Raw genomic sequence first — 20,999 nt, forward strand, 5'->3', positions numbered from 1 at the left:
AGCCCAGCAGTGGGTGGGAGGGACCCTCTGTGCTTGCCGAGAGGCAAAGGGGTGTCTACACCTGCCAGCCTGGGCAGTCACTGCAGCAGACAGTGCACCGTGGTTGGTATCATCCGTGCATCCTGGCTCTTTGGCATTATGATCTCTGTACCCCCGGAGCTAGCTCAGCGCCTGGCACATAGTAGGTGTGACGGAAGTGTGTGTGGACTGTTCTCAGGGAGTTAAGGAATACTCAAGGCTGATGCTTTGGGACTCAGAGAAGAGCCACAAATCAGCGGCCAAAGCAGACCTGAGTTATTACTCCCTTGGCTGCGCTGGATTCTATCTGCAGCAATACTGAATTAATTACCGACCCCCTGCTTGAGTCCCCAAAGCCGGTGGCGTGGCATAGCCCGCTCCTACGGACCCCTGAGAACCAACTGTGCACATCTCTTCTCATATTCACACTCCGTGATGTCGCACTGGGAGCTTGAAACTGGCTGTGGTGACAATATTTACACCATGGATATTGGCAAATGCTCCAAATCAAGCAGGGTTGTCTTTTTTTTTTTTTTTTTTTGGTGGCGTGGGGGGTGGGGGGTGGCCCCAAGCACACAGGTGCACTGTCCTCATGCTTCTTTTCTGTGCCTTTATTCCTACTGTCCCCTCTTCCTGGAAAGGCTTTATCTGGCTAACATCTTTGCCTCCTTAAGATCTGGCTCAGGCTCTTCCTCTTCCAGGCAGCCTCCCCTGACTACAAAGACCAAATTCAGCTCCTCCTCTAACCCCCTGGATCACAGCATTGGACGTGGCCATTGTTATCACTTCAGTAATTTGGGATCTCCCCCCCCCCCCCCCCCCAGCTGCTCCACCGCCCCCGTCTCTCTCTCACCAGGGTATGAACTCTATTCGGACAGAAACCATGCCTTCACCTCCGAACAAAGACTAGATAATGAACAAACATTTAGCCAATGGAAGAATGAGTTGTTCAATCACATTTAACACTATCTACCAACCTCAGCTCTCACAAACTTTGCCGTGAATGGATAGAAGGATCCAGCTGCCTGGACAATGGCTGATAAGAAATGGAAATGAGAAACTACTCACAGCGACGAGAAGAGCTAATATTTATGGAGAACTAGTTATATTCTGGAGTACTAGTTATAGATATACTGAGCTAGAAGCTTCACACGTGTAACGTCCCTGAGTCATGACCAGGACCCTGGGAGGCAGAGACTCAGTCTCCCCCTTTTGCAATCAGGGAACTGAGGGTCAGGGAAGGTAAGTAGTTTGCCCAAGGTCGCACAGCTGGGAAATGACAGAACTGGACTTTGACATCAGGCGGTCGAGCTTCAGCGTCTGTATATTTAATCACTACCCTGCCTCCCAGGGGGAGAGATGAGCCCCAAGCCAAGAAGGAAGGGGCAGGTCTGGCAAGACAATAGGGAGAAGACAGGCCGAAGCACAGGAGATGAGAGAGGAAAAGAGACCCTGTGAAGGGTTGGCCTTTCCGGGGCTGAGGACCCCGGAAGGGGGGGGGGGGGGGTGTGGCGCAAGCAAACGAGGCTGCCCCTGGGGAAGCAGGCAGGGAGCTGGTGTGCCAGACGGCTCTGGGTTCTAAGCAGCAAGGCTGATTTATAGATCCCCATGGCAACAGCTCGGCAATAATCTCTTACTCCACAGCTCAGTGATTCTCTAGAAATTCTTTCCTCCTCCCTTCACTGCCACTCTCCCCAGCCCCCAGAGGCAAGGTGACAGCTTCTTCCCCAGGAGGAATGGAGAAAGGAGGAACCAAGATGCTTTTTTTTTTTTTTTTTTGGACAATGGAGCAGGGACACTGGGGTAGGGGGCAGAAGCAAAGAGAAAGAGGGGCTGAAAACCCCAAAGGCCCAGTCATCAGACTGGAAAGGGACTGCAGAAGGCGGTTCTCAGGCCACCTTAAAAATACCATGAGGGGCGCCTGGGTGGCGCAGTCGGTTAAGCGTCCGACTTCAGCCAGGTCACGATCTCGCGGTCCGGGAGTTCGAGCCCCGCGTCAGGCTCTGGGCTGATGGCTCGGAGCCTAGAGCCTGTTTCCGATTCTGTGTCTCCCTCTGCCTCTGCCCCTCCCCCGTTCATGCTCTGTCTCTCTCTGTCCCAAAAATAAATAAACGTTGAAAAAAAAATTAAAAAGAAAAAAAAAATACCATGAAAATATGAATTACTTCCCTGGCAAGACATGAGCATGCACGTGTACCCACGCACACAGAGTTCTGTGCGTAGTTTCAGGGAAGCGTGTAAACCCCTTGGGACCTGAAGTAGGAAATTAAAAAATCATCTAATCTAGTGGTTTCCAAATGAGGGCAACGGAATCCTAGCTTTAATCAAAACCGAACGTGATACCTCCAATAGTGGGGTTCTCAGCAGGGGCGATCTTGCACCCCAGGGGGTATTTAACAATGAGTGGGGATAATTTTGGCTGTCGCAGTGGGGGGAGGGAGAGGTGCTACTGGCATCCACTGGGTAGAGTTCAGGAATGCTGTTCAACACCCCACAACGCACAGAACGGCTCCTGCCACAACACAGAAGGACCTGACCGAAAACGTTATAGTGCCAAGGTTGACAGTCTCTGGGGTAATGTCAAGAAAGGGTAGGGGTGCCTGGGTGGCTCAGTCGGTTAAGTGTCTGACTTCGGCTCAGGTCACGATCTCGTGGTCCGTGGGTTTAAGCCCTGTCAGCTCAGAGCCTGGAGCCTGCTTCGGATCCTGTGTCTCCCTCTCTTTCTGCCCCTCCCCCACTCATGCGCGCGCAGGCGCTCTCTCTCTCTCTCTCTCTCTCTCTCTCGCTCTCTCTCAAAAATAAACATTAAAAAATACTTTAAAGGGGAGCTATTCATTCATTCAGTGAACTGGGTGAGGTGTGGGATACAGAGCTCCTCTGACATCCAACCTGACTCACGTTGGGACTCAGCTGTGTGACCTGAGGCCAGCTGCTACACATCCTGGGTTTTCATGTCTTCATCTCTAAAATGGAGATTATGAAATAGAACTACAGGGCTTGCTGTCCTGGGCACAGGACCATCTCTACAGGAGAAGGAAAGAACAAGGGTATTATTCTCTTTATTAGCATGACTGTTATTAATGGTGTTGGGGAAGATCTCACAAATGAGGGAGTCGATTTGTTGTGTGTGTGTGTGTGTGTGTGTTTTAATTTATTTGAGAGAGAGACAGAGAGAATATGCAGGGGAGGGGCAGCAAGAGAGGGAGAGAGAGAATCCCAAGCAGGCTCCACACCGCCAGCGCAGAGCCCGATGAAAGGCTCCATCTCATGAGCGGTGAGGTCATGATCTGCGCCGAGATCAAGAGCTGGGTGCTCAACCGACTGAGTCACCCAGGCGCCCCGAGGGATTCAATTTCTAGTAAGTAGGAGAAGCATCTCTCACTGGCTAACCTGAGGGACCAGAGACTGCTAAGGACAGAATGTGTCCTCCCAAAAGGTATACTCCGAATCTCCAGTGTGATGGTATTAGGATGGGCAGCCTTTAGAGACAATTAGGATTAGATTAGGTCATGATGGGATTAATACCCTTATAAATGGAGAAAAAGACACTAAGTGACTCAACCTCCCTCCCTCTCTCCACGAAGGGAGGACCCAGCAAGAAGGCAGGAAGCGGGTCCTTTCCGGTCTCCGGAACCATGAGAAACCCATGCCTGTCGTTTAAGCCTCTCAGTCTGTGACGTTCTGTTATAGCAGCCTCAATGGACACGATTGGGGTCTTGTCGCGTGGAGGGGTCTTGTCGCACCGAAAACTTAGCACGACAGTGTGCTCATGGGACGGTTTCCCCCTGGGTAGCTTGTAAGCTAGCCCCAAAGTGTAGGAACTTCTCCCATCAGTGTGAAGCAAGACACTGGGCATAAGGATTGTCTTGAAGAAGACAGACAACCCCCTCGTGGGCATGTCTGGTCTGGCAGTCTGTGCAAAACTCCACCTTGTGATTACATACCTACCCCTCCTACATTCACCAATCAGAATCCCAACATCCATCTCCAGAATGCTTCCTGATCCAAGAAATCTATGTTGCCTGCCTTTGCGTGGGGTCTCCTGAAAGCAGAAGCTGGGGTGAGGCTTTGCGTGCAGGTCCTTTCATCAAGGGGCGACCCCGGGGAGCAGAGAAAACAAGACAAGAAGAAGAAAAGGCCAATGTTACATGTTATGTGTATTATGTGTCTTGGCTGAGGGCCATGCGGGGAAGGGAAGGGGCCATTTCACCAGGACCTCCTGAGAAGTCTACAGAACGCCTCCCAGGCCCATCTGCCCATCAGCTCTCCACCTTCACTGGTCAAGGGTTTTCAGCGGGGCTTCAGACTCCCTTGTGGGGGTCCCCACAAGATGCAGCAGGAGTTCATGGCACTCGAGAGGCCTAGGACCAAAAGCAAGGTGTGTAGCACGCACTTGAGGCAAGGCAGGAAAGAGGATGTGAATAGGGGCCTTCACAGAACTGTCCACACCAGACGCAACTGATTGGAAGTGAGCATAGACGGAAGTGAGCAAACAAGTGCGGCACCATGGACATACAATTCCCTAGCTGGGTTCACATCTCACCTCCGCCAGTGAAGAAACCGTCCTGGTTTTCCCTTCTATAAGGTAGAAGTCATGGTGCCTATCTCACCGAGCCGCTGGGGGGATGGGATGAGCTTGTTTTTTAAAGCATACAGTAGGTGCTCAGCAAAGCGGAGCGGTCACCCTTCTGCCTGAGTGGCAGCCCTGACCTGAAAGTGGCTTTTCCCGCCTCTGCGATCTGCCTCACTTTCGTGAGCTTGGCTGACGTGATTTCTGCCATAGAATGAATTCCTAGGAAGTGAAATTGGGTCACCCGGAGGGACTCTGAGACAAAGGGTGGAGGACAGGTTGGCAGGGGAGGGAGGGAGTTACCAAGAGGCTCTTTGGCGGTTAATGTCACAATAATGATCTTCCCGGAGGAGCTCATTTGACCCACCCCCAGCCCCTACCTGTGGGCTCGCTTCCTAGCAGGTTCCAGGGGACACTGGCTCAGCTAGACTGGGCAAAAATCTTCCTTTCTCCACTCTCCCAAGGAGAAAAACCACATGAGTAACTGCAAGTGAGTTATACGCATGCAGTCAATCCACACACGGAGCACAAAATAATATTCCTCTTTTCCATATAGAAACATACTCTCCCCCTTTTATTTTCTTAAAACACGGGGTTCTCATATCCCTTATTTAATGTTCACACTTTTATTAGAGACACGTAGAGAGAGGTAGTTCTCGGAGAAAAATATACCAGGACAGCATTACATGGCAGCTAACTTGGCACGGGGGGTGGGGGGCAATAGGAAGGATGGGGAACCGTGACTAACTGGGAATTCTGTATCCCACTGGCATTACCAGAAATCATGGAGCAAGCCGCTCGGAGAATCAGAGCCTCCACTCAAACCGCCACAAACTTTCGAACCCTGATGAAGTCAACTCTGGACAAAAATCAAAGCTTTGACCCCTAATCCAAGACTTCCAACAGCCAGGACAATGCTTTGTGAAGAAAATGACTTAAGAACTGAATGTTTGTTGGGGCGCCTGGGTGGCGCAGTCGGTTAAGCGTCCGACTTCAGCCAGGTCACGATCTCGCGGTCCGGGAGTTCGAGCCCCGCGTCGGGCTCTGGGCTGATGGCTCGGAGCCTGGAGCCTGTTTCCGATTCTGTGTCTCCCTCTCTCTCTGCCCCTCCCCCGTTCATGCTCTGTCTCTCTCTGTCCCAAAAATAAATAAAAAACGTTGAAAAAAAAATTAAAAAAAAAAAAAGAACTGAATGTTTGCATTGTAAGGAAATGACAGGGCTCAGGTCTCGGGCTGACCACTGGGATAGCCGAGTGGACGCTTCAGTGACCACACTTGACAAGGAATACAATCTCTGTGGGATAGGGGGTGGGGGAGTTTGGAAAAGTCACTAAACAGACAGGTGCAACCCCTGACCATCAACAGGTGCAAACCTCAGGGAAGGGGGGAAAATCTGATTTCCAGAGTTACCACATTATATATAATACTCGAAATGCCTGGCTGTCCACAAAAAATGCACAAAGCATGCAAAGAAACAGGAAAGTACGGCCTATCATTCATTCATTCGCTTGGTCACTCGCTCCTTGGAAACTCATTGGCTTACAACCTACTTATCATCACACCCTTACTCACTCACTGGTGAGTTCTATTTATCCAACATATTCCCCAAATGTGTCCAGCCCTCCCTCAGATTCAGGCTGTCCCAAGAGTACTGAACCACAGAGTGGCTTTTTCAGCCACTCCTCCTTCATTCCAAACCTATTCATTCCACCCTCCCTAAATCATGGAACTAAACTTTGCTTCAGAAAGACTGCCTAAACAAGGCTCCACCCTCTCCAGATTTCAGTCACTCCCTCTGCAAAACCAGTGTGCTGAACTGGGTGATCCCCTAAGGATTCAGTCATCCCTGGAATGGGAATTCAAGGGGCATATGCAGGGCTTGGAATCACGCATACTAACCCACTGGGGGAACATGCCCAGAGAGGGGAAGGGCCTTGCCAAAAGGCATACCGCATTTCACACCTACTTTCCCTGACATCAAAGCTGTGAATCAGAGATCTTTCACCCACCATGTGCCCTTTCTCTGCATGTTGTTGGCTGAATGAACTGAGGCCACTATTTTCTTATGGAAGGCTGGTAGGAGGCTGGCCTGGAAGATAACGTGCCCACTTCCTCACCTCGGTTGGCTTTCTTGGAAAGCCAGCCATTCCATCCTTCTCTTGCCTCCCAGGGCTGTGGAAAGTGTTTAATAAACATGCCTTTAAAGCAAGCTAATATTAAAGAGCAATGTTAAGTGCTAATTACTGTTATCATAGGCCACTTTCCACCTCATTAAATGCATGGATTTGGTAATTGTTAGCTAATTCCCAAGGAGAAACCAGGCGCTCCTCAGGTGTTAGGGTTGCATCTTTCCCCAGCAATTGACTCCATTTCCAAGCCACAGGATGGTAGGTTGTTGGTCTCAGAGCCCAGTTGAGGGGTCCTGTAGAAAATGTGTAGGCTGTGCCTTCACCTTTCCAGGTTCAAGTCCCAGCTCTGCCACTTACTTCCCTGATGTGTGACGTTAGGAACGTTGTTCCATACCTTTGAGCATGTGTTTCCTAGATCTAGAAAAGAAGACAAATGTATGCAGAGCATCTGACTCGTTAAAGGGATTTAATTATTGTTGTCAATATTAATATTTTCTTTACCACGAGCTCGGTGGGTTTTTTGGGTCACTTTTATTGAAATATATTTTACATACAACAAAACTTGCCAATCTCACGTATAGGAGTTGGTGAATTTTAATACTCATGAGATAATCATAGGATTACCATCCCTTTCATGCTATAGAACATTACCATTTCCTCAAAAAGTTCTGACATGCCCTTTGCAGTTGATTTCCTCCTTCCACTGTGCCCTCCCCCACTGGTTTGCTTTCTATCATTATAATTTTCCAGAATTTCATATAAATGGAATCATACAAGTCTCTCTTCTTTCAGCTAACTTCATACTTTTGAGATATTTCCATATTGTTGCATGATCAGTATCGAGAGTTCACTCCTTTCCATTGCTTAGTAGTACTCCATTGTATGGACATACCACATTTTTTTTTTTTAACTCATTCACCAATTGATAGCAATTTGACTTCTTTCCAGTTTGGAGTTATTATCAGTAAAGCTGCTATAAATGTTGACATACAGATCTTTGTGTTGATATAAGTTTTCATCCTCTTGAGTAAATATCTAAGAGTGGAATTGCTGCTGGATCACAAATGGATGTTGAATTTTATTTTAAAAAACATGCCAAACTGTTTTCCCAAAAGGCTGTCCCATTATCTATTTCTACCAGCAGTAGAGAAGTCACATCCTCACCAACCCTTGGTGTTGTCTGTCTTTTTACTTTTAGATATCCTATTGGATGTGAGTGGTACTCACTGTGGTTTGAATGTGCATCTCTCTAATCGTGAATGATGTTGTGCATCTTTTCACACACTCACTAGCTCTAAATTTTCTTTGCTGAAGTATCTATTCAAATACTCTGTCCTTTTTACTGCAGGACCTCTTTTTCCTCAAGGCCCTACTTTCAAGAGCAGGAGACATAGCTGACTTTCCTAGTATACAGAAACAGACACAGAAAGTTGGACAACATGAGGAGACAGAAGCCGAAGTCCCAAATGAAAGGAGACAAAATCAGAGCAAGAGAGCAAAATGAAAAAGATAGGCAATATGCCTGACAGAAAATATAAAATAATTGTCCTAAAGATACTCACTAGACTTAGGATCTCAGGGAGACTGCCAACAAAAAGATAGAAAATATAAAAAATAATCAGATTAACTCAGTAAGTGAAATTAAAAATACACTAGAGGGAATAAATAGTAAAGTAGAGAAAGCAGAAAAATGGATCAGTGAGCTAGAAGACAGTAATGGAAATCAAGCAAGCAGAGCAGGAAAAAGAAAAAAGAATTTTAAAAGTGAAAATAGATTAAGGGAACTCAGTGACATCATCAGTGTAATAACATTTGCATTATAGAGGTCCCAGAAGGAGAAGAGAGAGAATAAGGGGAGCAAAATTTACTTGAATAAAAATAGCTGAAAACGTCCAAAATCTGGGGAAGGAAAACAGACATCCAGATCAAGGAGGCACAAAGAGCCCTCAAAAAAAAAAAAAAAAAAAAAAAATCAACCTAAGGAGGTCCACTCAAGGCATAGTAAGTGGCAAAATGTAGTGATAGTGAATTTTAAAAGCAGCAAGAGAAAAGAAAACAGTTACATCTAAGGGAAACCCCATAAAGCTATCAGATGATTTTTCAGCAGAAACTTTGCAGGCCAGAAGGGAGTGGCAGGATATATTCAAAGTCCTAAAAGGAAAAAAAATCCTGCAACCAAGAATATTCTATCCAGCTATGCTATCATTCAGAATAGAAGGAGAGAATGTTTCCCCAAACAAAAGTTAAAGGAATTCATCACCACTAAATCAGCCTTACAAGAAATGCTAAAGGGGATTCTTTGAATGACAAAGAAAGACCAAAACAGGGGTAAGAAAAGTAGGGAGAAGAAAATCAGAAAAATGAAATGTATGCATAAAAATCAGGCAGGTGATTCACAAAATAAAAAGATGTGAAATATGACACCGTATACCTAAAACATGTGTGTTGTGGTGGGGAGGAGTAAAAATTTAGTGCTTCTAAAATGGGTTCAAATCTAAGTGGCCATCAACTTAATATAGACTACTCTATATATAGGATATTACATATAAACTTAATGGTAACCAAATTAAAAGCCTGTAATACATATATACAAAAAATAAAGAGAAAGGAATCTAAGCATATTACTAATGAAAGCCATCAAACCACAAGAAAATAGATTGAGAAGAAACGAACAGAGAACTACAAAACAACAATAAAGCAAATAACAAAATGGCAATAAGTACAAACACGTCAATAATTACTTTGAAGGTAAATAGAGTAAACATTCCAATCAAAAGACATAGTGTGATGGAATGGATAAAAAAGAAGCCCCATATTTAGGCTGGCTACAAGAAACTCCTTTCAGACCTCATGACACATGCAGATTGAAAGTGAGGGGATGGAAAACATTTATCATGCAAATGGAAGTGAAAAGAAGGGTGGGGTAGCATTACTAATATTATACAAAATAGATTTTAAAAGACTGTAACAAAAGACAAAGAAGGATGCTATATACTCATAGAAGGAACAATCCAATAGAGAAGATGTAACAATTATAACTGTTTATGCACCCAACGTGAAAGCACCCAAATACATAATGCAGCTATTAACACACATAAGAAACAAATCGATAGGAATACAATGATAGTAGGGACTTTAACATCCCAATTAATAGATAATGCAAACAGAAAAAAACAAGCAACAGTGGCTTTGAATGACACATTGGACCAGATGAATCTAATAGATATATTCAGAACATTCCATCCCCAAACAGTGGAATACACATTCTTTTCAAGTACACATGGAACATTCCCCAGAATAGATTACATGTTAGGCCACAAAACAAGTCTCAACAAATTCAAGAAGATTAAAACTATATCATGGATCTTTTCTGACCACAATACTATGAAACTAGAAATCAACCACAAGAAAAATCTGGAAAGAACACAAATACATGGAGGAATCTAATCATATCGGTAGCATAACATGCTACCAAATAATGAAGGGGTCAACCAAGAAATCAAGGAGGAAATTTTAAAAATACACAGAGACAAAAGAAAATAAAAACACAAGGGTCCAAACTCTTTGGGATGCAGCACAAGCATCTCTAAAAGGGAAGATTGTAGCAATATAGGCCTACCTCAAGAAGAAAGAAAAATCTCAAGTAAACACCTAATCTTACACCAAAGGAGCCAGAAAAAGAAAAAAAACCAGTAGAAGGATAGAAATAATGAAGATTAGAGCAAAAATAAGTGAAATAGAAACTCAAAAACAAACAAACAAACAAACAAACATAGAACAGATCAGTGAAACTGGGAGCTTATTCTTTGAAAAGATCAACAAAATTAATAAATCTCTAGCCAGATTCATAAAAAAAGGACTCAAAATCAGAAATGAAAGCAAAGAAATAACAACCAACACCACATAAATACAAAGGATTATAAGAGCATATTATGAAAAATTATATGCCAACAAGTTGGGCAACCTAGAAGAAATAAACTCCTAGAAACATATCATTTCCCAAAACTGAATCATTAGTAGACAATTTGAACAGATGATTACTAGCAATGAAATTCAATCAATAATAATAATAATACTCTCAGCAAACAAGTCTAGGACCAGATGGCCTCACAGGTGAATTCAACCAAACATTTAAAAAATATTTAATACCTATTCTTCACAAACTAGTTCCAAAAATAGAAAAGGAAGGAAATCTTCCAAATTCATTCTATGAGGCCAGCATTACCCTGATAAGAAAACCAGATAAAGACAGTACAAAAACAAACAATAAAAAAAAAAAACAACCACTACAGCCAATATCTCTGATGAACATAGATGCACAATTCCTCAAAAAATATTAGCAAACCAAATCCAACAATATATTTAAAAAAAACATTCACCACAATCAGATGGGATTTATTCTTGGGATGCAAGGGTGGTTCAATATTCACAAATCAATCCATGTGTTACATCACATCAAGAAGAGAAAGAACAAAAACCTTATGATCATTTTAATAGATGCAGAAAAAGCATTTAACAAAGTACAACCTCCATTCATGATAAAAACCTCCAACAAAGCAGACTCAGAGAAAACACACCTCAACATAATAAAGGCCATATATGAAAAATCCAGATGTTCAATGGGGAAAACCTGAGAGCTTTCCCCCTAAGATGCAGAGCAAGACAAGGATGTCCACTCCCACAACTTTTATTCAACATAGTACTGGAACTCTTAGCCACAGCAATCAGACGAGAAGTAAAGACAAGAAGTAAAAGGCATCCAAGTTGGTAAGGAAGAAGTAAAACTTTCACTTTTTGCAGATGACATGATACTATGTATAGAAAACCCTAAAGACTCCACCAAAAAACTACTATAACTATAAATGAATTCAGTAAAGTCACAGGATACAAAATCAATATACAGAAATCGGTTACACTTTTATATACTAATAATGAAGTAGCAGAAAAAGAAATTAAGAAAACATTCCCATTTACAATTTCACCAAGAATAATAAAACACCTAGGAAATAAGTTAACCAAGGATGTAAAAGACCTGTACTTTGAAAACTATAAAACATTGATGAAAGCAAGTGCAGATGACATGTACAAAGGGGAAGATATCCTATGCTCATGGATTGGGAGAACAAGTATTGTTAAAATGTCCATACTACCCAACGCAATCTACAGATTTAATGCAATCAATCTCTATCAAAATACCAATAGCATTTTTCACAGAACTAGAATAATCCTAAAATTTGTATGTAACCACAAAAGACCTCAAATAGGCAAAGCAATCTTGAAAAAGAAGAACAAAACTAGAGGTATCACAACCACAGATGTCAAGATAGACTACAAAGCTATGCAATCAAAATGGTATGGCACTGGCACAAAGATAGACACATAGATCAACAGCACAGAATAGAGAGCCCAGAAATAAACCCACAATTATATGGTCAATAGATATCTGACAGAGGAAGCAAGAATATGCAGTGGGTAAAGAACAGTCTCTTTAACAAATGGTGTTAGAAAAACTGGATAGCTACATGCAAAAGAAGGAAACTGGACCACTTTCTTACATCATATACAAAAATAAACTCAAAATGGATTAAAGATCTAAATGTGTGATCTGAAACTATGAAAATCCTAGAAGAGAGCACAGGCAATAATTTCTCTGACACTGGCTATAAAAACATTTTTCTAGAAAGGTTTCCTAAGGCAAGGGAAACAAAAAATAAAATATTAGGACTACATCAAAATAAAAAGTTTCTGCACAGCAAGGGAAACCATCAACAAAATAAAAACAATAACCAAGTAGAAAAAATATTTGTAAATGATATATCTGATAAGGGGTTATTACCCAAGATATATAAAGAACTTATGCAAGACCAATATACAACACCAACAATCTAATTAAAATGGGCAGAAGACATGAAGAGACATTTCTCTAAAGAAGACATACAGAAGGCCAACAGACATGAAAACATGCTCAACAACACTAATCATCAAGGAAATGTAAATCAAAGCCACAATGAGATACCACCTCACGCCTGCCAGAATGGCTACAATCAAAAACACAAGAAACAAAAAGTTTTGTTAAGGATGTGGAGAAAAGGGAGCCCTTGTGCCCTGTTTGTGGGAATGTAAGCTAGTGCAGCCACTGTGGAAAACAGCATGGAGGTTTCTAAAAAAAATTAAAACTAGAATTACCATATGATTCAGTAACTGCACTCCTGGGTATTTACCCAAAGAAAATGAAAACACTAATTCAAAAAGATATATGCACCCCTATGTTTATTGCAGCATTATTTACAATAGCCAAGATATGGAAGCAACCCAAATGTCCATTCATAGATGAATGGATAAAGATATGGTGTTTACACACACACACACACACACACACACACACACACAGAGAAATATTAGCCATAAAAAAGAATGAGATCTTGCTATTTGCAACAACATGGATGGATCTAGAGGATATAATACTAGGTGAAATAAGTCAGAGAAAGACAAATACTACATGATTTCACTCATATGTGGAATTTAAGAAACAAAGGAAAAAACAAACAAAAAACAGACCCTTAACTATAGAGAAAAAACTGGTGTTTTCCAGAGGGAGTGGGCAGATGTTTGATATAGGTTAAGGGAATGAAGAGTAGTACATTTATTTTGATGAGCACTGAGTCATGTATGAAATTGTTGAATCACTATTTGTACACCTGAAACTAATAACACTGCATGTTAATTATACTAGAATTTAAAATAAATAATAGGCCCCTTTCAAAAATTGTGTTGTCTTCTTATTAGTTATAAGTGTTCTGTATATATTCTAGGTGTAAGGGCTTTACTTTAAGTATGTGGCTTTCCTTTTCATTTTCCTAACATCTTTGAAGGGGAAGAATTGTTCATTCTAACAAAGCCCAACTTATCAGTTCTTCTGTTTTAGTATTTCTTGCATCCGATTTAAGAAATCTTTGTGTAAATTCCACATGCTCTTATGAACCCAGGCATATTGAGAATTCCTACAACCTTCCACAATTACCACTGTCTATTTCCTCGCACCCCCCCCCCCCCCAGAATTCCTCCTGCTTGACTGGATTTCATGTTTTGTGTTTTGTCCCTCCAGCCTACCTCACCCCCACCATCAGAACACATCTGCTCTCAGTCTCATTCCCTCTTCCAGCTGGTAGACAGCTTGCTCATCTTTTGCTAGATGTGTAACTATTGTTATGTGTCTGTTAGTAACTTAGACACCTTTTCAAAGTGACCTGCAAAATCAAGATCCTTATTCCAAGAGAATGCTGCTCATGGAAGCATTTTTTTTCCAGCCATCACAAGATACTACTTGGAGAGTCTCTTGGACCCAAGAGCTATTTGGATGGGAACTACCTGGATCTTCTCCTGATGCTTAATTACACAATGCGTGTGACTTCTTTGGTGAGGCCTGACTCTGTATTTGGGAATTAGCATCAAATCAGTAAAAAGGGTTGCACTGGTAAATCAGTTTAAAACTAGAAGCTTTTTGGTTTCATGGCTCTTTCCCCCATTGGTATTACTGGGTCTTCAGACTGGATTTCATAATCTGAATGTTGTTTCTAACACATAGGATGTGTTAGAAGCACCTGATCACATTGCTGATGTGCAGAAGCACCTGATCACATTGCTTTTACAGTTGACCAACCTATAGTTTCCAATACCATTTTAGGTTCAGATCTCCTTTGATGATTTCAGACATACTCAGAAGGGGCATTCCTAGCTTCATTTTGTACACAAGCAAAGCGAGGACCAGTGAGGTTAAATGACTTGCCCAAGGCCAGACGGCCAGATCTTAGTCATGTACCACTGATCTTCACATCTCCTGATAATGATGACCTGGAGAGCCAAAATGAATAATTCACTTACTTTGTACAGGCACTGTTTTAAGTGTATTACATACTTTGTTTTACTTTTATTGGTTAGCTACTCCCTCAATTATGCTGCATAGCAAACAGCCCTAAAACTCAGTGATTCGATACGGCAATCATTTATTCTTATGGGTCTAGGTATGGGCTGCAACTTGGCAGGGATAGACGGGGCTCCAGACTCTATGTTCCAGATTGAGAGTTGAGTTCAAATTTGACCCCATAGGTTTACCCCAGGGCCCAGGATGACGAGGAAGCAACTACCTAGGGGAAGCTTTGCTCATGGTAAGGACAGAAGCACAGGAGAGGGTTTCTAAGCATATTTGTTGTCACTGTTTACATCTCATCTGCTACCATTCTATAGGATGAACAAGCCATGTTGTCGACTGCCAAGTTTCATAGCATGCAAACCAGTAGGAATGAAGAATCGGGGCCAATGATTCAATTTACCATGCCATTTAATCCCGACAACTCTAGGGAGTTAGACACTATTATGATTTCTATTTTACTGATGAGAAACCGAGGCTGAGTCAAGCGGTTAGTAACGGGAGAGATGGCAAAATTACACTCAGACATTCTAACCCCAGACTCAAGCTGTTAACCATTGAACCAGCTCTTGATGAAATGGTGCCCTACACAGAGGAAAATTAAACAACAGGTTTGTTCTCCACAGGCTGTGTTGTAGGCATACGAGATCCACACAGCGGGAGGTGCTCTGTCCGTGGTCCTGAGACATCATGTATGCTCCATACCCACTGTTTCTCTACAGACTCCCATAACTTCAAGCCAACCCTCCTGGGAATTTTAATCGAGGTGAAAGAGGAGAAAAATGAAAGACATGAATAAAAACAAAATGCATAGAGGCAGACAGTTTCCTTAAAAGACTGACCAGGTCTTGGTCAGTTTGTTTGGACGAACTTTTCAAGTGGTAGCAGCTCCCAAGAAAGAAACCACTTGGGAGCAGGACTAGAAAAATCAAGTATTTACAGGAGAGTGAGAACACATGTGCTCAGTGGCACAAAGCTGTGTGGGTGCCACACAAATAAATTATTCGGAGCAGGAGAGTAAACCAAGCCCCCATCAACAGGGCCTAATTGCTGTGTCAGCCTCACTTAGATATACAAGCATGCTTCGTGTTTTCCTTTTTATCCTGATGAAATTATGCATCACAGAACAAGCAGAACTGTGACTTAAGTTCCACTCTTTTATATGGCTGATTTCATATCATCAGGACGTTTGACAGTCTTCCTGTGTTGCTGAACTACGAGTCACCCCTCCCCACTCTAGGCAATTTGAGTTGGGACCATAAGCTCCTTGATCCCCCTAGTGCAATGTTTCTAGTCTTGTGCTTAAACTTAGGGATACAGATGGTGGGTAAGTCCTATTTGTAGTCACACAAATGGGGGAACTGATCAACAGCTAGCTGGCCTGAACATCTGAGAGCACATAATTTTTTGCAGCATAAGCCCTAAGGAAAAAAAAACAAACAACACACCATGAGGCCCAACCAGTGAAATAGAAAAAGCCACCTTTTTAAGGTCGGGTTTCTATGGAGTTTCAAGATCATGTGTTTAAAATCAGGAGGATTCTCCGAGACCACAGGTGATACACACACACACACACACACACACACACACACACACACACCCACACACCATGTATATATATAAAGCCATAGCTTTTCACCCTTCTTTATACCTGTCACCATGGGACTTTGAAGCACCCTCCCACTCTGACTCTGGGCTTGACCATGTAATTTGCTTTAGTCAGAGAGAGGTTAGTAAATGTGATGTAACCAGAGGCGGGAAATGTACCTGCATGATTAGCTTTGATCTCCCTCTTACATGCCTCTTACCCCTGCTGGAGGATGCCAGCAAAGCTCTCCCCGACTGCCCAAGCTTAGGCCATCCTAGATCAGTCAACAATCAGCCATCCCCACACATCAGAGGGAGTCCAGCCAAGATCAGCAGAACTGTCTAGCCAACCAGCTCAGACGAAAGAGCAACGAACCCTGATTTTTAAGTGCATTGAAATGTTGTGTTGCTAGACAGCATCATTGTAGCAATAGGTAACTGATATACCACCCATTCTAGGGGTTTGAAACTAGGGTTCCCTCAGGGTTCTAAAGGTCTATGAAAGTGTCCAGAAGGAGGGGAGTAGAGGAGGGCGATGCAAGTCGCCAAATTAGTTTTAACTAGAATTGTGATAGTTTTCTGTTCACACATTGAAGTTTTGTGCAAGGTTTCATATGATGAAACAATCCCCTGCCTTATCAGTTTAGAATGCTTGGGACAGTAAGTACTAGAATATCTAACTCATAGTGTGTATGTGTGTGTGTGTGTATATATATATATATATATATATAGTAATACATATCTTTATATAGATCCTTATATACATATCTGTATCATGTATTATATATTTAAAAGGTAAGAGAAATCTTGTAGAGCTAATTGCCTCAAGCTGCCAACTGCTTCTTTCTAGGAATTTGGTGATCTCATTGGTAACGATGGCTTTTACTATATTTGTCATTCCTCTCTTTAGATCAGTTACCATAGAATCCTCCTTGGCTTTATTTCCTATATAGTTCACTTTAAATATGCCAAGATATTTGATGATTCATAGCAGCTCCACAAGGGAAGTATTATTCTTATCCCATTTTACAGATGGAGAATGAAAACCCAGTGCCTGGGGCAAGGAATGACCTGCCATACTATTATCCCACTGAACAAGAGGACTGAAGGTAGATAGTTCCAGGCCCAATATAATGATTCATATAATGACACAAAGGATCCAATCTATCTATCTATCTATCTATCTTTCTTTCTGTCTTTCTTTCTCTTTCGCCATTCTTAGTGTCATCATCAAAAGATGATGAATGCATAGGTGTTGCCTCATGGCCTCAAGATGGCTGCCACAGCCCAAGGCATCAATGCCTACATTTGAGGCAGGAAGAAAGCGGAGGGGGGCTGCCAGCCAATTCTTCCTTCTCTCATGCTTGTCCCTTTCCATCAGAAAACAAACTGTCTTTCTTAGAACCACACTGCCCCATCCTTGCAGACTTCCCCTTATACTCTATTGGCCAGAACTAGACTCCAGTAAACCACTGCTGGCTGTAAAGGAGGCTGAAGAATAAATAGGTGGCACAGGCCCAGGCGAGAAGCAGGAGAGGCTTAACAGAGTCAGGATGTATCCTGGGGGCTCATCATGTTGCTGCTTCAAACAAAATCAGAGTTCTTTTTTTTTTTTCAACGTTTATTTATTTTTGGGACAGAGAGAGACAGAGCATGAATGGGGGAGGGGCAGAGAGAGAGGGAGACACAGAATCGGAAACAGGCTCCAGGCTCTGAGCTATCAGCCCAGAGCCCGACGCGGGGCTCGAACTCACGGACCACGAGATCATGACCTGGCTGAAGTCGGACGCTTAACCGACTGCGCCACCCAGGCGCCCCACAAAATCAGAGTTCTGATGGCAAGGCAGATGTCAAGAAGATCTGTGGGGTAGTGAGAAGACTGTGGAATCTGCTACCCCTTTCTTTTTTCTTACATTTATTTTGAGAGAGAGAGAATATGCATCCCAAGCAGGCTCCATGCTGGCAGTGCAGAGCCCAACGCGGGGCTTGATCTCATGAACCATGAGATCATGACCTGAACGCTTAACCAACTGAGCCAGCCAGGTGCCCCACCACCCCTTTCAATATAGTCTTTCAATAAAGCCCTTGACCTCAGCTGTCAGCCCCTTTAAGGACTGATTCAGCTGCAGACAACCACCTCACCAGGGAGCATGCACCCTTCCCGGGACAGCGGACATCCAACAACTGATTAATGTAGGGTTTCAAGGGCTGAACACCTTACCCCAACCTAGGACAACCCCAAAAGGCCATCCTATCTCTCTATGGGGTCAGTTGAGGCGGTCACTGAGCCTGCATTACAGATCGACCTCTTTCTTTCTGCTTCCTTCCCCACTTGGCACAAGTGGTGATCCAAAAGCACGCCCTAAGGAATATCCCGCACGTTAAACTCCATTTCAGAGCCTGCTTCTCTGAAAACCTGACGTGCAACAGAGAGGCAACCCAAAGTGTCCCCTGCATCAGCTAATAAAAGTTTGCAATTCGCTGGAGTAGATCAGTAAACATTTTATGTAAAGGGTTGGATAGCAAATATTTTAGGCTTTGTGGGCATGAGGTCTCTGTTGAGACTGCTCACCTCAATCTTTATAGCATGGAAGCAGCCAGACGGTACATAAAGGAATGGGTAAGGCCGTGGGCCAATAAAACTGTACAACTCACCCTCAAACAACACGGATTTGAACTGCACGGGTCCACTTATATGTAGATTTCTTACAGCACAGGACTATATGTGCAATTTCTCTTAGGATATCCCCAATAACATTTCCTTTCCCCCAGCTCACTTTAATGTAAGAATACAGTGCATAATACCTCTTAGTATACAAAATACAGGTGAATCAACTTTTATGTTATCACTAAGCCTTCCGGTCGGCAGTAGGCTATTAGTTACTGTTTGAGGAGTCAAAGTTACATGTGGATTTTTGACTCTGCAGGATCGAGCACCCCTGATCCATGAGGTATTTGCAAAACGAGGCTGCGTGCAGGTCCACTGCCTATAGTCTGGCAACCCCTGGACTAGATCAACTCTCTTACGGTACGGTTGAGCAAACAGAACCTTAGGGAGGAAAGAACTAAGCACATCAATGAACGCCACACGTGAAGCACTTAGAGGCCCACGACACGGTTATATTCAAATTGTGATAGCAACATGCTTAGTGAACACTTAAAATGGGCAGGTGTGCCCTCAGTCGTACACCCCCCTTTTTCACTTAGGTCTCAAAACAGCCCCGGCGGGGGGGGGGGGTGCTGTCATAAGCCCCGATTTACAGACGAGGAAGCTAGGGCTGGAAGAGCGAGTCACACACCTGCTAAGAGGCAAGGCCAGCCCTGGAGCCCAGATCTCCAGCCCTAATGATAGAATCAGAGGCACGGTGCCAGGGGTTTCCTATAGAACGCTCTCCACGCAGGATTCTTGCATTAACAAAACCCACCTCAAGCGTCTCAGGACACACGCCTCTCGGAGTTCACACAGTCGGGCTGAGACGGGGCCCAAGGCAGACAGTACAGACCCAGGAAGAGCCAGTAAACGGGTGTCCAGCCCAGCAATCACACATGCCCACCACCCACTGGTGGGACCATATGGGGAGTCACTGCTTTCTGGACTATCAGTTGTACTAGAAGAATCTTCAGGGAGGGGACTGCGATCTTGGTTCTAAGTACTTTTGCCATAAGCATCTTTACAACACACATTTTTCCTGCGGACCTCATCGGCTGTAAGGCAATTTTGCTGGAAACAGTTAAAAAACAAAATAGCCGGCTGAGAGTTTGGTTTGACAGCTCATTGGTTTTATCAACTGGTCGACCCTTCCATTTCCCCACTGATCTCAGCCCTCCTAATGGGCTACACACAGGCACAGAGTTTTGAACGCACATTTCCCACAGAACTTTAAAAGGTCCACCAACGCACTTGTGACAATGTGCCAAGAACAAAGGATAGCGTACAAGGCCTTTCACGACACAACCCAAAGCATCCTGGTATGGGGAAACGGATACCTGTCTTAACGAAGGAAGACATTTCAGTGAAGAAAATGTGATGCCGAACCAACAACAACAAATAGGACAGTACGAACGAAAGACTTTGAAGTTAAGTGCTCAGGTACAACTCAGAAAATTGATTACTCCCACAGGATTGCCAGGACTCTACACACACTTGAAATGCACTCAAATATTTTGTTATTCCGCAGTAGAGCAGAATTTTCATTTTGTCTTCTTTTGTGTTTCGTGATGTCCTTTGTAACGAACGCCCTTCTTGTGTTCTTCGTGATTTTCTCTTTTACGGCAAAACTTCGCTACGGCCAATTAGTTACGTGGCAAAAAAAAAAAAAAAAGTTTGCAGCGAAAATACCGGACATGGTTATTTCTATATCGGAAAAGGCTCAAATGCAGCACAGCGTCCAATGCAAAACAGCCACAGAAGTTCAGGATAAAATAAAGAAATGCCAAGGAGGTTTCCCAGGCTACAGCTCCCCTGGCCCACCTCCCCTGCCGGATGTCCCAATGTACCTGTTCCCTCATCCTCCTGGTGGGCTCATGAGAAGGCAGGTTTTGGGGTCAGACTGTCCTCGGATCCCGACTCCCCGCCGACCCCTGGCGTCTAGCTATTCAAGGCAGGATCCTCAGAACAGCCTCGCGGCATCACCTGAGAGGCAATCAGAAACGTGAAACCCATCTCAGGCCCCACGAGTCAGAATCTGCATCCTAACAAGATAAAGATCCCTGGGGGTCTGCACGTGCAGTCAAGTTTGGGAAGCATGGCTGCAGGCAACCCCTAGCC

This window comes from Prionailurus viverrinus, chromosome D3 (genome assembly GCF_022837055.1).
Source record: "Prionailurus viverrinus isolate Anna chromosome D3, UM_Priviv_1.0, whole genome shotgun sequence".
Taxonomy (NCBI): Eukaryota; Metazoa; Chordata; class Mammalia; order Carnivora; family Felidae; genus Prionailurus; species Prionailurus viverrinus.